Genomic DNA, 17,994 nt, shown 5'->3' with positions numbered 1-17,994 from the left:
CGATGACTCTGCCCGCTGTCGGCTCCCCGCACCATCTCCTCCTCCACCGACAACCCCGAGTTCAGGGCCGTTCCCACCATCTTCTCTGCCTCCGGACGCTGCCCCTCCCTCATCGTGCAGAGCATCCAGGCGAGACGCCGACGCCCCCCTCTTCACCGCCCTCCTCGATGACGCCCCCTCTTCAACACCGGCCGCTGCCGACCTGCCTCTGCCTTGTCACCGGACGGCGAGCTCCTCTGCTATGCAAATTTTTTAATTGAAGTGCTTGAATGATGTTAGCTTAGCATTTGATGACAAATGTGATGTTCTTTCTGTCAGTGTGAAACTCGATGGATAGGGTGTAAGATTTAATCAGTATGTCTAGTCTATTAGGCAGGGGGTGCAAAGTTGCAAGCTCAGGAGTTTGAAAAACGAGCCTAATTGGTCTGATGTAAATTTTCTGCTGCACTGGAGCATAATATAATATGGTGTTGACTATATTCTGTTTGGCGTCCTTATTCTTCAGTGGCATAGCTTAAAAGTTATCTGCCTTGGCTCAAATGAAGGTTGTTCGATATCTTGAAATAAGCAAACATGCCTTGTGTCAAACCATATTTTAAATCTGCAAGCTTGATTTTCCTTCTATCTGCTGTTTTCTCATGCTTTGGCTTGTAAAACTAAATTGGGACTTAGGGCCAGAGTAGATAGAAGGTGCAATCTTGGCCATTTTTTCACATGCTTCCGTTTAGACTCTTAAGAGCTAGAGCTATTTTATCAATATTTTCCTTTACCACACCAGCATATGTATGACATGAGCTCTTATGTTTTTAGAACATTGAGACTGAGCTTAACTAATTCTGGTTGGTCATTTTTTATATGATGATGAGGAGGAGTATTTTATTTGGCATGACTAGTAATTAACTGGTAGTAACTGATAGTGTGATACCCATCATGCAGACATGCTTTAGGCAGGCTTGGTAGATTTGTCAAGGCAGGCTTGATATGCATGCATGCATTCTTTGCTTGTTTATATTCATTCTTGTAAACTGAACATGCTCATCTATCTAACTATCTATCTACCTGCTTTAGTATGTATGTATGCATTGTATTTTTTATTTCCTTTGGAAAGTAAAGTTAATGTGAAAGGAAGAGAGAAAAAGAAAGGGAGGAAGACAGATGCTTCAGTCAGTCTAAGCCCAGCTTAATTTGAGTGACAATCACCTGCCTGGCTGGCTGGCATGATCATCTTTTACAGAAAACAATTTTCAGCAAAGGTCATGTCTCCGACCATCGTGTCGTGATGATTTTGCAGGTACCCCGAGAGGCCCTTGAGTTTGCTGAAATGTCGATTAACTTCCGTTCCGGCAAATCCGGGTACTCCATATGTCCTATTTTCAGAAAAGGTCATGCTGAAATTTTCCGTGAATTTTAGCATGACTTTGCTAAAAATAGGACATATGGGGTACTTGCGACTAATGCACGGGCCTGGGTATCTTAGTACTTAATTAAGTAGGATCAACTGCCTCTTGCGTTATACATATAGAAGTGTGATATCAACTCATAGTTATTACTAATGTCAAGAGATGATGTAGTTTTGAATTATGAACGTAGGAAATGTCATCATCGGACGACGAAAGTCTCCCGGGGGAGTGCAACTGGTGCCACGACGATCGAGGTCTGTGGGACAGGCCTCACCTGGACGATGATCGGCGCTTCAGCATTAAGCTCGAGGAGACCTTCGAAGTTGAAACTGTACACAACGACGACAATTGTTTTTTTCATAATTAAGCATGACTTCAACTATTTCAATGTGTAATTTTCATCTTTTACAAATCGAGTATAACTTATCCCATGCCATGCAAGACGCTATGTCTTGGAGAGGATGGATTTTGAAGACCATGAAATTTCTGAAACAAAGAAAATTCACCTAAGGACTCATCACGATGTGGACTTTGAAGTAAATCTGTATAATTCTGAGAGCGTAACCCATTTTGGTTGCAAAAATTGGGAAGCATTTTGCAAGATGTATGGTTTTGATGAGGGTATGCTTATCACCATGGATCTTGGTAATCTTGACATCGACCAAGACAATATGGACATTTGGGTCCTTGTTGATATGGCTCCAGTTCTACCGCTATGTGAGTTTCTCAAACATAGTTATTAGCTAATTTATATTGTTTATTTCAAAATAGTTGACAACTTATTTCCATTGATAGCTTATTTTTATTGTTCAAAGAATGTGCGGGAGATGGTAGACAAAACCCACTACACCGATGGCTCTGAATTAACAACTTACAAGGAGAAAAATCATCTGGTCGGATTTTGTACTGACATTGAGAATTACAATATCCTCAATCAAACTCCTCAACATTATGGTCAATACGTGCCACTAGTGCATGTGTTCAACTACGGTAACTACCATGGAGATACCCTGGTAAGATTTTTACTATTATGACATCCGTGCATCTTTTGCATACTTCTAAAACTAGTACATCATTGCTAACTATGAAGTTATTACTATGTTTTTCAACAGATAATCCCAGAGAATTGTGTGCCTCATTTGATGTATCAGAAAGGTAGTCTTAATGTTTTGAACATACAACTAGGTCATCCTATGAATCTCAACTGTCCATACGAGATTTCTAAAAGAAGTGGAGACATGAAAATCAAAGGATGGAAAAAATGTATGGACAGTCGTAAGGAGGTTCTTGGAAGCAAAAGGAAGCGAAGCGCAAGAATTGGAGACAGGATGTTCTCCATTCTCCATAATGGAGAGTCAGGGTCTATATTGTTTTATGCTATTTTACCTTAAATAGGGTATTTAGGTCCTGCCTAATACTGATGATCATGTGCTAAGAACAATTAAGTAGGGTTGGTTTGATGACTATCAAGATGATGATCGTATGACTTGTTATTAATAACGAGTAGAAGTTGTATGATGATGATTAGTAGGACTTGTTAGGATTAGTATTACTTCCGACAAACTCGCTACTCGCGGTCTCGAGACTTGTAATGTTCTATCTTTGTTCGGTCTTTTGAATTTGGAGACTAATATGATGAATTGTATTCGGAGACTAATCTTCTATTGTATTCGATGAATTTGCTCTTGCTGTGTGGTGCTGTCTATATTCTGTCCAATAATATAATTTGTAACCTGTGCAAAAATCAGAAAAGTAAAAAAAACCTAATATTCATACTAATGGCGCATCACCCCACAGTGCGCCATTAGTAATGCCAGATACTAATGGCGCATGTTGGTCTATACTAATGGTGCACGACATGGTGCGCCATTAGTATATAATACTAGTGGCGTGGTACTAGTGGTGCACCAGTAGTGCGCCATTAGTAGGCAAAACTGGTGCGCCACTAGTAGGCCTTTTCCTAGTAGTGCAGCGGTGATAGGCCCTGGGGCATGTGTCTCTAGGAGTGCTGCTTTGTTTCTCCCCTTCATCACGTGTAACACGTTTACTGTTTTGACTTCTGGTGGGAATTTCTTCTGTTCCCCAGTGCTTTGCTTGCGAGGCTCGTCCTCGTCTTCGCTTGGTGTATCCTGCCCCTTGTGTTCGGCGTTGAGTTTGCCGGACTGCTTGAAGACCCAACATTCTCTATGGGTATGATTTGCAAGTTTATCGAGGGTGCTGTGGATCTGACATAGTTTGTCCAGAATCTTGTTCAAGCTGGACAGTTCGTCTCTGTTGCCCTTGGAGGGCAGCTTTTGCTGACCTGGCCGAGAGCTTCTGAATCTGGCGTTTACCGTCGTGCTCTTCGAGCTATCTTCTTTATTCCGGCGCTTGTTTTTGCTGCGTCGTGGCTTCCCGTTTCCGTCCCTGACTTCGGATGTACTTGGGTCGCTGGTGCTGCATCGGGCTAACCAGCTGTCCTCGCCCGCACAAAAGCGGGTCATGAGGCTTGTTAATGCTGCCATTGTTCTCGGCTTTTCTTGGCCGAGGTGTTTGGCAAGCCATTCCTCTCAAACGATGTGCTTGAAAGCTACTAAGGTTTCGGCGTCCGGACAGTCGACTATTTGGTTCTTTTTAGTGAGAAACCTGTTCCAAAGCTTTCGGGCTGACTCTCCGGGCTGTTGAGTTATATGACTTAAATCGTCTGCATCCGGTGGTCGAACATAGGTCCCTTGAAAATTTGCCCGAAAAGCGTCTTCGAGCTCTTCCCAGCTTCTAATGGAGTTTTCGGGTAGGCTTTTAAGCCAGTGCCGAGCTGGCCCTTTGAGCTTGACGGGTAAGTACTTGATGGCGTGGAGATTGTCTCCTCGAGCCATGTGGGTATGGAGGATGTAGTCCTCAATCCAAACCCCAGGGTCTATCGTTCCGTCGTACGCCTCTATGTTTACGGGTTTGAATCCCTCTGGAAATTCATGGTCCAGCACCTCATCGATGAAACATAGGGGGTGTGCGGCACCCCTGTATTTGGATGTACCGTGGTGTTTGGATTTTTGTTGTGTTGCATTGCATGCTGGAGCGCGCTTGCTTGGCCCGTAGATGGATCTGGTTGCGCCGTCCTTTTGATGCGAGCCCTCACGTGGATCCCGTACTGGCTTGTGTGCAGCGTCGTTTGCCGCTCTATGTTGGCCACGAGGTCGTCTATCTGACCGGATGGTTGTTTTGTTTTTTGATTGCGGGGGATCTAAGGCCTCCTCATCGAATTCAGGTAGCAGCTTTCGCTTCGGGTAGCTCTTTGTTTGGCGACTACCGCCGTACTTTGCTGCAGTGTTGAGTACTTCACTCCATCTAATTCTGAGTGTGTCTTGTGCAGCTCTGAGCCTTTGCTTCTGCTTTTTCAGACTCCTCGCAGTGGCAACAAGCCTTTGATGGGTATTCTTTTGCTCCGGGTGCCTGTCCGGTGTGATGTCATCCGGACTGTTATCTTCGCCGGAGTCGGGTTGTTCGGTTTGATTCTCCGTGTTGCTGTGGTCGGATGGTGGTTCAATGCCGTGTTTGTCGTCTGCTGGCTCACCCTGCTCTATCGCTGAGTCTATATGATTGCTGTTTCTGCCGAGGCAGGATTTGGAGCAGTGCTTACGCCGCCGCTTTGACTGCTTCTCGAGGGAACGATCCTTCGCTACGTCCTTCCGTTCCTCGTCGTCGTTTTCTTTGAGTGTGTCCACCATGTATACATCATATGATGAAGTGGGCGTCCAGTGCCCTGTGGGCAGTGGCTCCTGTTCGTCTCCTGCATCGTCGTCCATACTGTCGATGTCTTCGGAGTCGAAGGTGAGCATGTCGGTCAAATCGTCGATAGTGGCTATTAAGTGGGTGGTGGGTGGGCGGCGAATTTCTTCGTCGTCCGCATCCCGACCTGGCCGGCCATAGTTCGGCCAGGACTCTCCTGACAAGGAGAGAGACCTTAATGAGTTCAGTATGTCTCCAAAGGGCGAGTGCTGAAGGATATCCGCGGAGGTGAACTCCATGATCGGTGCCCAAATGGATTCGATAGGCACGGGCGCACGCGGTTTGGAGTCCGTGGTCGGGGAAGAATCCGACAGTTCGGCGTCACGGCTCCCGTGAAGGGTAAGGTCGATACTCGGCTCGATCACCGCTGAGAATGCGGCCTCCGTGGCGGGGTCTATCCACCCATCCATGGATGGCGCAATTGGCTCCGAATTGAGGGTCGGAGCGGTGCCGGTGCGGTCTCCTGAACACTATCCGATGGTAGAGCTAAATCATGCTCATCGTGACCGTGCGGCGCACTCGGCAGGGGCTCGAATCCATCGAAGATCAAGTCTCCACGGATGTCGGCCGTGTAGTTTAAGCTTCCAAACCTGACCTGGTGGCCAGGGGCGTAACTCTCGATCTGCTCCAGATGGCCAAGTGAGTTGGCCTGCAGTGCGGAGCCGCAGGATACAAAGATCTGTCTGAGGAGAAAATTCTCACCCCGAACTGCATCACTATCGATGATTGAAGGAGCCATCCAGCCTAACGATGACGACACAGAGGAACTCTCAATGAAAGCACCAATGTCGGTGTCAAAACCAGCGGATCTCGGGTAGGGGGCCCCGAACTGTGCGTCTAGGCGGATGGTAATAGGAGGCGGGGGACACGATGTTTACCCAGGTTCGGGCCCTCTTGATGGAGGTAATACCCTACGTCCTGCTTGATTGTTCTTGATAATATGAGTAGTACAAGAGTTGATCTACCACGAGATCGAAGAGGCTAAACCCTAGAAGCTAGCCTATGGTATGATTGTTGTTGTTGGTCCTACGGACTAAACCCTCCGGTTTATATAGACACCGGAGGGGGCTAGGGTTACACAGAGTCGGTTACAAGGAAGGAGATCTACATATCCGTACTGCCAAGCTTGCCTTCCACGCCAAGGAGAGTCCCATCCGGACACGGGACGAAGTCTTCAATCTTGTATCTTTATAGTCCAGTAGTCCGGCCAAAGGATATAGTCCGGCTGTCCGGATACCCCCTAATCCAGGACTCCCTCACTCACGCTCGTCCATGGCAAGGCGGTAGGCCGAGCGAACGGTGAAGATACCATTCCTCTCATGCGCCCAGGCAATGATATCGTCGGTGACGCGCGGCGATGTACGGATGCTGCTGATGGAGTCGATGTCCGGAGGAAGGAAGTGGCGACGAAGAAGGTCCATACGCCAATTACCATACTCATTGAGGAGCTCCGCGACTCTCTTGAGCCAGCAGCTCCCTTGCCGAGTAATGGGATGGCGCGAAGGCTCAGTGGGCAGCCAGGGATCACGCCAAATGTGGATGTTCTGTCCATTCCCGACAGGCCACACGATGCCCTTTTTCAAGAGCTCAAGACCATGCTGCATGCCCTGCCATGTAGGGGAGGCGTTCCCCGAGAAGACAGTGTCCTCGGGGCGACCCTCCGGGTAGTAGCGAGCCTTTAGCACCTGCGCACATAAGCTATTAGGATTAGTAAGTAAGCGACACGCCTGCCTGGCGAGTAGGGCCTGATTAAACAGGCGGAAATCCCTGAACCCGAGGCCGCCCTTCATTTCATGACATGGATAATCTGAAGAAAAGGAAACTTTAAAAGTTTAAATATTGTCTATTATGTATGGAACATGAAACTACCCAACACTTGTTCTTGATTGTGAGGTTGCTAATGAGCTCTGGCATGTCATAGCTAGTTTTTTTTATGTTGGTAGTTCTTATGAATCCGTAGCAAAATTATAGATAGCCAATCAGAACTATCTTTTAACTAATTTAGTTAGCTCAGCTGAACTTTGGTGTATCTAGAAATATAGAAACATCATGATTTTTGATAATGTTCATTGGATTGACATCAAGCAAGTTTTGTGGAAGATCCTGAAACTATCAATTTTTTCCAATTCTATACCTGGAGAGATTGAAGGGTTGTTTGGACAAGTTCTGCTCACACTAGATGATGGTTTTGAGATCACCTTTAGCTACACTTTGTGGCCGACTAAAGAACATTTCATACCGTTGGAACAGGTGGGCCCAAGGCTAGAGGCTGAGCTTCCTCTCCTCGTGTTTTGTTGCTGCAGGTGCTTCAGCTTAGGGATGTTTCCTCCCATCCAAAAGACAACACTTACAAAAACCCTGCTCCACAGCCATACATAACTCTAGAGGTGTTTTATTGGTCCCTTGCGGCCTTGCGGGGAGTGCGACTCCAACAAGGAAGGCCAATATTTGGCAACAATTTGTAGAGAACACCTTTTCAGTAAGCGCGTGGCCGAAAGCACTAAATCATGGATTGACCGTGTTTTGACACAAAAACTGACAGCAAGGCCCATCCGCTAGGGTCATGTGGCACTGGGTAATGACCAACCTAGACGGCCGTTATTGCTGATGTGTGGGGTCTGTATGTCATAGGAAGAAAAGAAGAAGAAGAAGAACTGACCTAACACCCCAAATGTCTCCTCTTTCCTCGGCGTCTCCTCACCCCTCTACTGCTCCCATACCTGTCTTTTTCTCTCTCAAATACGTACGATCATGCGTACCATTTATTATAAAGGAAGGAGAGGAAGAATCCCAATTGATCCATTGGTTTACAATATGTACATGCGGAGATAAATTCCCAACACCACCCTACTCCACCCTACACTTAGACGGATTACTCCCACCGAGCCACACGCTCCCATACCTATCATTCTCCTCCCTCAAAGAAGCCACACACTACACGGTAGCTGGTCCTGCCCCCGCTCGCCGGCGGGTCTTACCGAAAAAGGCTTTCGCCTCGCTTTATATATAAAGCACGATCCTCACAACTCAGTACAACGTACGCCACCACAACACACGCACACACCCAAGGCATGATACATAGGTGCTGAGCGCGGCAACACCACCCCTAGCACTACCGCCGTGAAGATATGAAGCCGCATACGGCAAACCGTGGGCTCCAAGGGGGCGCCTTCAGGAAGGATACGACACCGGAGCGCCGCCTGATACGTCTCCAATGTATCTATAATTTTTGATTGCTCCATGCAATATTATCTACTGTTTTGGACATTATTGGGATGTATTATCCACTTTTATATTACTTTTGGGACTAACCTATTAACCGGAGGCCCAGCCCAGAATTGCTGTTTTTTTGCCTGTTTTAGGGTTTCGAAGAAAAGGAATATCAAACGGAGTCCAAACGGAATGAAACCTTCGGGAACGTGATTTTCTCAACAAAGAAGACCCGGGAGACTTGGACCCTACATCAAGACACAAAAGAGGAGGCCACGAGGTAGGGGGCGCGCCTACCCCCCAGGTACGCCCTCCACTCTCGTGGGCCCCCTATTGCTCCACCGATGTACTCCTTCCTCCTATATATACCTACGTACCCCCAAACAATTAGATACGGAGCCAAAAACCTAATTCCACCGCCGCAACTTTCTGTATCCATGAGATCCCATCTTAGGGCCTGTTCCGGAGCTCCGTCAGAGGGGCATCGATCACAGAGGGCTTCTACATCAACACCATAGCCTCTCCGATGAAGTGCGAGTAGTTCACCTCAGACCTACGGGTCCATACTTATTAGCTAGATGGCTTCTTCTCTCTTTTTGGATCTCAATACAATGTTCCCTCTCTCTCTTGTGGAGAACTATTCGATGTAATCTTCTTTTTGCGGTGTGTTTGTTGAGACCGATGAATTGTGGGTTTATGATCAAGTCTATCTATGAATAATATTTGAATCTTCTCTGAATTCTTTTATGTATGATTGGTTATCTTTGCAAGTCTCTTCGAATTATCAGTTTGGTTTGGCCTAATAGATTGATCTTTCTTGCAATGGGAGAAGTTCTTAGTTTTGGGTTTAATCTTGCGGTGTATCCTTTCCCAGTGACAGTAGGGGCAGCAAGGCACGCATTGTATTGTTGCCATCGAGGATAACAAGATGGGGTTTTCATCATATTGCATGAGTCTATCCCTCTACATCATGTCATCTTGCTTAAGGCGTTACTCTGTTTTTAACTTAATACTCTAGATGCATGCTGGATAGCGGTCGATGAGTGGAGTAATAGTAGTAGATGCAGGCAGGAGTCGGTCTACTTGTCTCGGACGTGATGCCTATATACATGATCATACCTAGATATTCTCATAACTATGCTCAATTCTGTCAATTGCTCAACAGTAATTTGTTCACCCACCGTAGAATACTTATGCTCTCGAGAGAAGCCACTAGTGAAACCTATGGCCCATAGGTCTATCTTTATCATATTAATCTCCTACTACTTAGTTATTTCCTTTGCTTTTTTACTTTGCCTTTATTTTACTTTGCATCTTTATCACAAAAATACCAAAAAAATTATCTTATCATATCTATCAGATCTCACTCTCGTAAGTGGTCGTGTAGGGATTGACAACCCCTATTCGCGTTGGTTGCGAGGATTTATTTGTTTTGTGCAGGTACGAGGGACTCGCACGTAGCCTCCTACTAGATTGATACCTTGGTTCTCAAAACTGAGGGAAATACTTACGCTACTTTGCTGCATCATCCCTTCCTCTTCGGGGAAAACCAACGCAGTGCTCAAGAGGTAGCAAGAAGGATTTCTGGCGCCGTTGCCGGGGAGGTCTACACAAAAGTCAACATACCAAGTACCCATCACATACCCTTATCTCCCGCATTACATTATTTGCTACTTGCCTCTTGTTTTCCTCTCCCCCACTTCACCCTTGCCGTTTTATTCACCCTCTTTCTCTATCCTCCCTCTCCTTCTTTATTTGTCTCTTTTTGCCTGCTTGCTTTTTGTTTGCTTATGTGTTAGTTTGCTTGCTTGTCACGATGGCTCAAGATAATACTAAATTATGTGACTTCACCAATACTAACAACAATGATTTTATTAGCACTCTGATTGCTCCTCTTACCGATGCTGAATCTTGTGAAATTAATACTGCTTCGCTGAATCTTGTCATGAAAGATCCGTTTTCCGGCCTTCCTAGTGAAGATGCCGCTACCCATCTAAATAGCTTCGTTGATTTGTGTGACATTCAAAAGAAGAAAGATGTGGATAATGATATTGTTAAATTGAAGCTATTTCCTTTTTCGCTTAGAGATCGTGCTAAAGCTTGGTTTTCGTCTTTGCCTAAAAATAGTATTGATTCATGGAATAAGTGCAAAGATGCTTTTATCTCTAAGTATTTTCCTCCCGCTAAGATAATCTCTCTTAGAAATGATATTATGAATTTTAAGCAACTTGATCATGAACATTTTGCACAAGCTTGGGAGAGAATGAAACTAATGATACGTAATTGCCCTACTCATGGTTTAAATTTGTGGATGATTATACAAATTTTTTATGCCGGATTGAATTTTGCTTCTAGAAATCTTTTAGATTCGGCCGCGGGAGGCACTTTTATGGAAATCACTTTAGGAGAAGCTACTAAACTCCTAGATAATATTATGGTTAATTATTCTCAATGGCATACTGAAAGATCTACTAATAAAAAGGTGCATGCGAAAGAAGAAATTAATGTTTTGAGTGGAAAGATGGATGAACTTATGAAATTATTTGCTAGTAAGAGTGTTTCTTCTGATCCTAATTATATGCCCTTGTCTACTTTGATTGAGAATAATAATGAATCTTTGGATGTGAATTTTGTTGGTAGGAACAATTTTGGTAACAACGCATATAGAGGAAATTTCAACCCTAGGGCTTATCCTAGTAATCCCTCTAATAATTATGGTAATTCCTACAACAATTCTTATGGAAATTATAATAAGATGCCCTCTGATTTTGAATCTAATATTAAATAATTTATTACTTTGCAAAAGAATTTCAATGCTTTGATTGAAGAAAAATTGCTTAATATTGATGATTTGGCTAGGAACGTTGATAGAATTACTCTTGATGTTGATTCTTTGAAACTTAGATCTATTACACCTAAGCATGATGACAATGAGTCTCTCAAAGCCATGAGAATTTCCATTAATGAGTGCAAAGAAAGAACCGCTAGGATGCGTGCTAAGAAAGATGCCTTTATAAGAGCGTGTTCTTCTAGTTCCTATGAAAATAAAGATGAAGATCTAAAAGTTATTGATGTGTCCCCTATTAAATCTTTGTTTTGAAATATGAATCTTGATAATGATGGGACTGAATATGATCCACCTTTACCTAGAAGGCGTTCCAAGAATTCGGAATTTTTTGATCTTGATGCTAAAATTGATAAAAGTGGGATTGAAGAAATTAAAACCCTAGGTGTTGCTAAACCCACTATTATGGATTTCAAGGAATTTAACTATAAAAATTGCTCTTTGACTTATTATATTTCCTTGTTACAATCCGTGCTAAATTCTCCTCATGCTTATAGTCAAAATAAAGCGTTTACTAAACATATCGTTGATGCCTTAATGCAACCTTATGAAGAAAAACTTGAATTGGAAGTTTCTATCCCTAGAAAGCTTGATGATGAGTGGGAACCAACTATTAAAATTAAAATTAAAGATCATGAATGCTATGCTTTATGTGATTTTGGTGCTAGTGTTTCCACGATTCCAAAGACTTTGTGTGAGTTGTTAGGTTTCTGTGATTTTGATGATTGCTCTTTAAACTTGCACCTTGCGGATTCCACTATTAAGAAACCTATGGGAAGAATTAATGATGTTCTTATTGTTGCAAATAGGAATTATGTGGCCGTAGATTTTATTGTTCTTGATATAGATTGCAATCCTTCATGTCCTATTATTCTTGGTAGACCTTTCCTTAAAACGATTGGTGCAATTATTGATATGAAGGAAGGAAATATTAGATTCCAATTTCCGTTAAGGAAAGGCATGGAACACTTTCCTAGAAAGAAAATTAAATTACCTTATGAATCTATTATGAGAGCCACTTATGGATTGCCTACCAAATATGGCAATACCTAGATCTATCCTTGCTTGTTATGCCTAGCTAGGGGCGTTAAACGATAGCGCTTGTTGGGAGGCAACCCAATTTTATTTTAATTCCTTGATTTTTGATCCTGTTTTGTAATAAATAATTTATCTAGCCTCTGTTTTTGTTGTGCTTTTTTGTGTTTAATTAGTGTTTGTGCCAAGTAGAACCGTTGGGAAGACTTGGGGAAAGTCTTGTTACACTTGCTGTAAAAAACAGAAACTTTAGCGCTCATGAGAACTACTGACATTTTTATTTGGAAAGTGATATTTAGTTAATTCTTTTTAAAGATGATTAATATATAAATTCCTCACGTCCAGAAATTTATTTTAGAATTTTCGGGGTTCCAGATCTTGTGCTAGCTACAGATTACTACAGACTGTTCTGTTTTTGACAGATTCTGTTTTTCGTGTGTTGTTTGCTTATTTTGATGAATCTATGGCTAGTAAAATAGTTTATAAACCATAGAGAAGTTGGAATACAGTAGGTATAACAAAAATATAAATAAATAATGAGTTCATTACAGTACCTTGAAGTGGTCTTTTGTTTTCTTTCACTAACGGAGCTCACGAGATTTTCTACTTTAAGTTTTGTGTTGTGAAGTTTTCAAGTTTTGGGTAAAGATTTGATGGATTATGGAACAAGGAGTGGAAAGAGCCTAAGATTGGGGATGCCCATGGTACCCCCAAGATAATCTAAGGACACCTAAAAGCCAAAGCTTGGGGATGCCCCAGAAGGCATCCCCTCTTTCGTCTACTTCTATCGGTAACTTTACTTGGAGCTATATTTTTATTCGCCACATGATATGTGTTTTGCTTGGAGCGTCTTGTATGATTTGAGTCTTTACTTGTTAGTTTACCACAATCATCCTTGTTGTACACACCTTTTGAGAGAGCCATACATGATTTGGAATTTTCTAGAATACTCTATGTGCTTCGCTTATATCTTTTGAGTTATATAGTTTTGCTCTAGTACTTCACTTATATCTTTTAGAGCACGGTGGTGGATTTGTTTTATAGAAACTATTGATATCTCATGCTTCACTTATATTATTTTGAGAGTCTTAAATAGCATGTTAATTTGCTTAAAAATCCTAATATGCTTGGTATACAAGATTAATAATAAAACTTTCTTATGAGTGTGTTGAATACCATGAGAAGTTCGATGCTTGATAATTGTTTTGAGATATGAAGATGGTGATATTAAAGTTGTGCTAGTTGAGTAGTTGTGAATTTGAGAAATACTTGTGTTAAAGTTTGTGATTCCCGTTGCATGCACGTATGGTGAACCGTTATGTGATGAAGTCGGAGCATCATTTATTTATTGATTGTCTTCCTTATGAGTGGCGGTCGGGGATGAGCAATGGTCTTTTCCTACCAATCTATCCCCCTAGGAGCATGCGTGTAATACTTTGCTTTGATAACTTGTAGATTTTTGCAATAAGTATATGAGTTCTTTATGACTAATGTTGAGTCCATGGATTATACGCACTCTCACCCTTCCACCTTTGCTAGCCTCTCTAATACCGCGCACCTTTCGCCGGTATCATACACCCATCATATACCTTCCTCAAAACAGCCACCATACCTACCTATTATGGCATTTCCATAGCCATTCCGAGATATATTGCCATGCAACTTTCCACTGTTCCGTTTATTATGGCACACTCCATCATTGTCATATTGCTTAGCATGATCATGTAGTTGACATAATATTTGTGGCAAAACCACCGTTCATAATTCTTTCGTACATGTCACTCATGAGTCACTGCATATCCCGGTACACCGCCGGAGGCATTCATATAGAGTCACAATTTGTTCTAAGTATCGAGTTGTAATTGTTGAGTTGTAAGAAAAATAAAAGTGTGATGATCATCATTATTAGAGCATTGTCCCAGTGAGGAAAGGATGGTGGAGACTATGATTCCCCCACAAGTCGGGATGAGACTCCGAACGAAAAAAAGGCCATAAAAAAGAGAGGAGAAAAGGCCCAAATAAAAAAATAAAAAGAGAGAGAAAAAGAGAGAAGGGACAATGTTACTATCCTTTTACCACACTTGTGCTTCAAAGTAGCACCATGATATTCATGATAGAGAGTCTCCTATGTTATCTCTTTCATATACTAGTGTGAATTTTTCATTATAGAACTTGGCTTGTATATTCCAATGATGGGCTTCCTCAAAATGCCCTAGGTCTTCATGGGCAAGCAAGTTGGATGCACACCCACTTAGTTTCTTTTTGAGCTTTCATATACTTATAGCTCTAGTGCATCCGTTGCATGGCAATCCCTACTCACTCACATTGATATCTATTGACGGACATCTCCATAGCCCGTTGATACGCCTAGTTGATGTGAGACTATCTTCTCCCTTTTTATCTTCTCCATAACCACCATTCTATTCCACCTATAGTGCTATGTTCATGGCTCACGCTCATGTATTGCGTGAAAATTGAAAATGTTTTGAGAATGTCAAAAGTATGAAACAACTGCTTGGCTTGTCATCGGGGTTGTGCATGATTTAAATATTTTGTGTGAAGATGGAGCATAGCCAGACTATATGATTTTGTAGGGATAACTTTCTTTGGCCATGTTATTTTGAGAAGACATAATTGCTTTGTTAGTATGCTTGAAGTATTATTATTTTTATGTCGATATTAAACTTTTGTATTGTATCTTTCGGATCTGAATATTCATACCACAATTAAGAAGAATTATATTAAAATTATGCCAAGTAGCACTCCGCATCAAAAATTCTGTTTTTATCATTTACCTACTCGAGGACGAGCAGGAATTAAGCTTGGGGATGCTTGATACGTCTCCAATGTATCTATAATTTTTGATTGCTCCATGCTATATTATCTACTATTTTGGACATTATTGGGCTTTATTATTCACTTTTATATTATTTTTGGGACTAACCTATTAACCGGAGGCCCCACCCAGAATTGCTATTTTTTGCCTGTTTTAGGGTTTCAAAGAAAAGGAATATCAAACGGAGTCCAAACGGAATGAAACCTTCAGGAACGTGATTTTCTCAACAAACAAGACCCGGGAGACTTGGACCCTACGTCAAGACACAAAAGAGGAGGCCACGAGGTAGGGGGGCGCGCCTACCCCCCCAGGTGCGCCCTCCACTCTCATGGGCCCCCTGTTGCTCCACCGACATACTCCTTCCTCCTATATATACCTACGTACCCCCAAACGATCAGATACGGAGCCGAAAACCTTATTCCACCGCCGCAACTTTCTGTATCCATGAGATCCCATCTTGGGGCCTGTTCCGGAGGTCCGCCGGAGGGGGCATCGATCACGGAGGGCTTCTACATCAACACCATAGCCTCTCTGATGAAGTGCGAGTAGTTCACCTCAGACCTACGGGTCCATAGTTATTTGCTAGATGACTTCTTGTCTCTTTTTGGATCTCAATACAATGTTCTCCCCTCTCTTGTGGAGAACTATTCAATGTAATCTTCTTTTTCGGTGTGTTTGTTGAGACTGATGAATTGTGGGTTTATGATCAAGTCTATCTATGAATAATATTTGAATCTTCTCTGAATTCTTTTATGTATGATTGGTTATCTTTGCAAGTCTCTTCGAATTATCAGTTTGGTTTGGCCTACTAGATTGATCTTTCTTGCAATGGGAGAAGTGCTTAGCTTTGGGTTCAATCTTGCGGTGTCCTTTCCCAATGATAGTAGGGGCAGCAAGGCACGTATTGTATTGTTGCCATCGAGGATAACAAGATGGGGTTTTCATCATATTGCATGAGTCTATCCCTCTACATCATGTCATCTTACTTAAGGCGTTACTCTGTTTTTAACTTAATACTCTAGATGCATGCTGGATAGCGGTCGATGAGTGGAGTAATAGTAGTAGATGCAGGCAGGAGTCGGTCTACTTGTCTCGGACGTGATGCCTATATACATGATCATACCTAGATATTCTCATAACTATGCTCAATTCTGTCAATTGCTCAACAGTAATTTGTTCACCCACCATAGAATACTTATGCTCTCGAGAGAAGCCACTAGTGAAACCTATGGCCCCCAGGTCTATCTTTATCATATTAATCTCCTACTACTTAGTTATTTCCTTTACTTTTTTACTTTGCCTTTATTTTACTTTGCATCTTTATCACAAAAATACCAAAAATATTATCTTATCATATCTATGAGATATCACTCTCGTAACTGGTCGTGTAGGGATTGACGACCCCTATTCGCGTTGGTTGCGAGGATTTATTTGTTTTGTGCAGGTACGAGGGACTCGCACGTAGCCTCCTACTGGATTGATATCTTGGTTCTCAAAACTGAGGAAAATACTTATGCTACTTTGCTGCATCATCCCTTCCTCTTCGGGGAAAACCAACACAGTGCTCAAGAGGTAGCACCGCCACCGCCCAATCCGAGGATTAGAGTTTCCCCCGGAGCTGCACGACGAGTAATGAGAGCCGCGACGACGCCTTCAAGAAGGGAACGAGTTTCGCCGCTGCCGGTCCGTCCGAAGATAGAACAGGGTTTCACCCCAGTCAAAACTCACTGCCACCGAACGCCGCACCCCGGCGGCCATGCCGCCCACACGGCCATGGCCACCGGGCAGCACCAAGCCACGGCCTCCGCCCGAGAGCACCGTGCAACCACCACCAGGGTCGCCGCCCGACATCCAAGACCTTGACACCACCTCAGCCGAGACCTGCCGCTATCCCAACCAAAGAGACAAGCAGAAAGGTCCCACCTTTCGCACCCCTGGGCAACCCCCAGCGTCGAGACCCAATAGGTCGGCCATCTGGCCTCCATCGACCCGTCCTGCAGCACCGGGCGCGAGGCGAGCTCGGTTCCATAACACCGTGCGTGAGACGAGGCAGTCCTGCAGCATTGTGCGCGAGACGAGCTTAGTCCTGCGGCACTATGTGCGAGACGAGCTCGCACCTGCGCACCGGGCGCGAGACAAGCGATGGACCGCAGCAGAGAGAAGGCCAGCCCTTCGCCGAACATAGCGACCGGACGACACAGAGGGGGGATCAAAGGCCGATACAAGCCGCCTACGGACAAACCGACGCCAGGACGAGCCAGCCGTCGCCGAAGCCGACTTGCCAAGCCACCGTGGAACCATCCACAACCGGAGCAGCGACCACCCCGGCCACTGCCCAACCCGCGCCGCTCGGCGAGCTCCACGCGTCGGAGTCGCCGGCCACACACCTCCCAGGGCACCACCACCACCCCGCTGCCTCCCCGGGAAGGAGGAGGCAGCCGACCGCAGACCAAGGCCAGCGCAGCCCGCGCCATCCAACAGGGAGCTCGAGATCCCCCGTCTGGACACGCAACCACCATCACGCGATGCCGGCCGCCACAACCTCCCGCTGCCCCGCACGAGACGCCGCCAACCGGCAGCACACGGGAGCTCCGGCGAGCTCCCTCCAGCCCCTGCGTCGCCAGCCGGACCACAGGCGCCAGATCCGGGCGAATCTGGCCAGGCGCCCACCAGCGCGCCGCCACCTGAGCCGGACAACCCAGCAGCCGCCGCACCTCCACCGGGGCTCAGACCGCCACCGCGCCGCCACCAGACGGCCGCCCCGCCGCCCCGCACCACCAGCGCCGTGCCGCTGGGCCCTGCCGCATCCTAGCGTCGCCACCCGCGAGCTCCGCCCCGCGACGAACCCCGAAGGCAGAGGAGGAGGGAAAGGCCCCGCCGCCGCCGCGCCGACCGGGCTTTGC

The sequence above is a fragment of the Triticum dicoccoides genome, chromosome 2A (assembly GCF_002162155.2).
Source record: "Triticum dicoccoides isolate Atlit2015 ecotype Zavitan chromosome 2A, WEW_v2.0, whole genome shotgun sequence".
NCBI lineage: Eukaryota > Viridiplantae > Streptophyta > Magnoliopsida > Poales > Poaceae > Triticum > Triticum dicoccoides.
The sequence above is the reverse complement of the archived record's forward strand: the minus strand, read 5'-3'. Positions refer to the sequence as shown.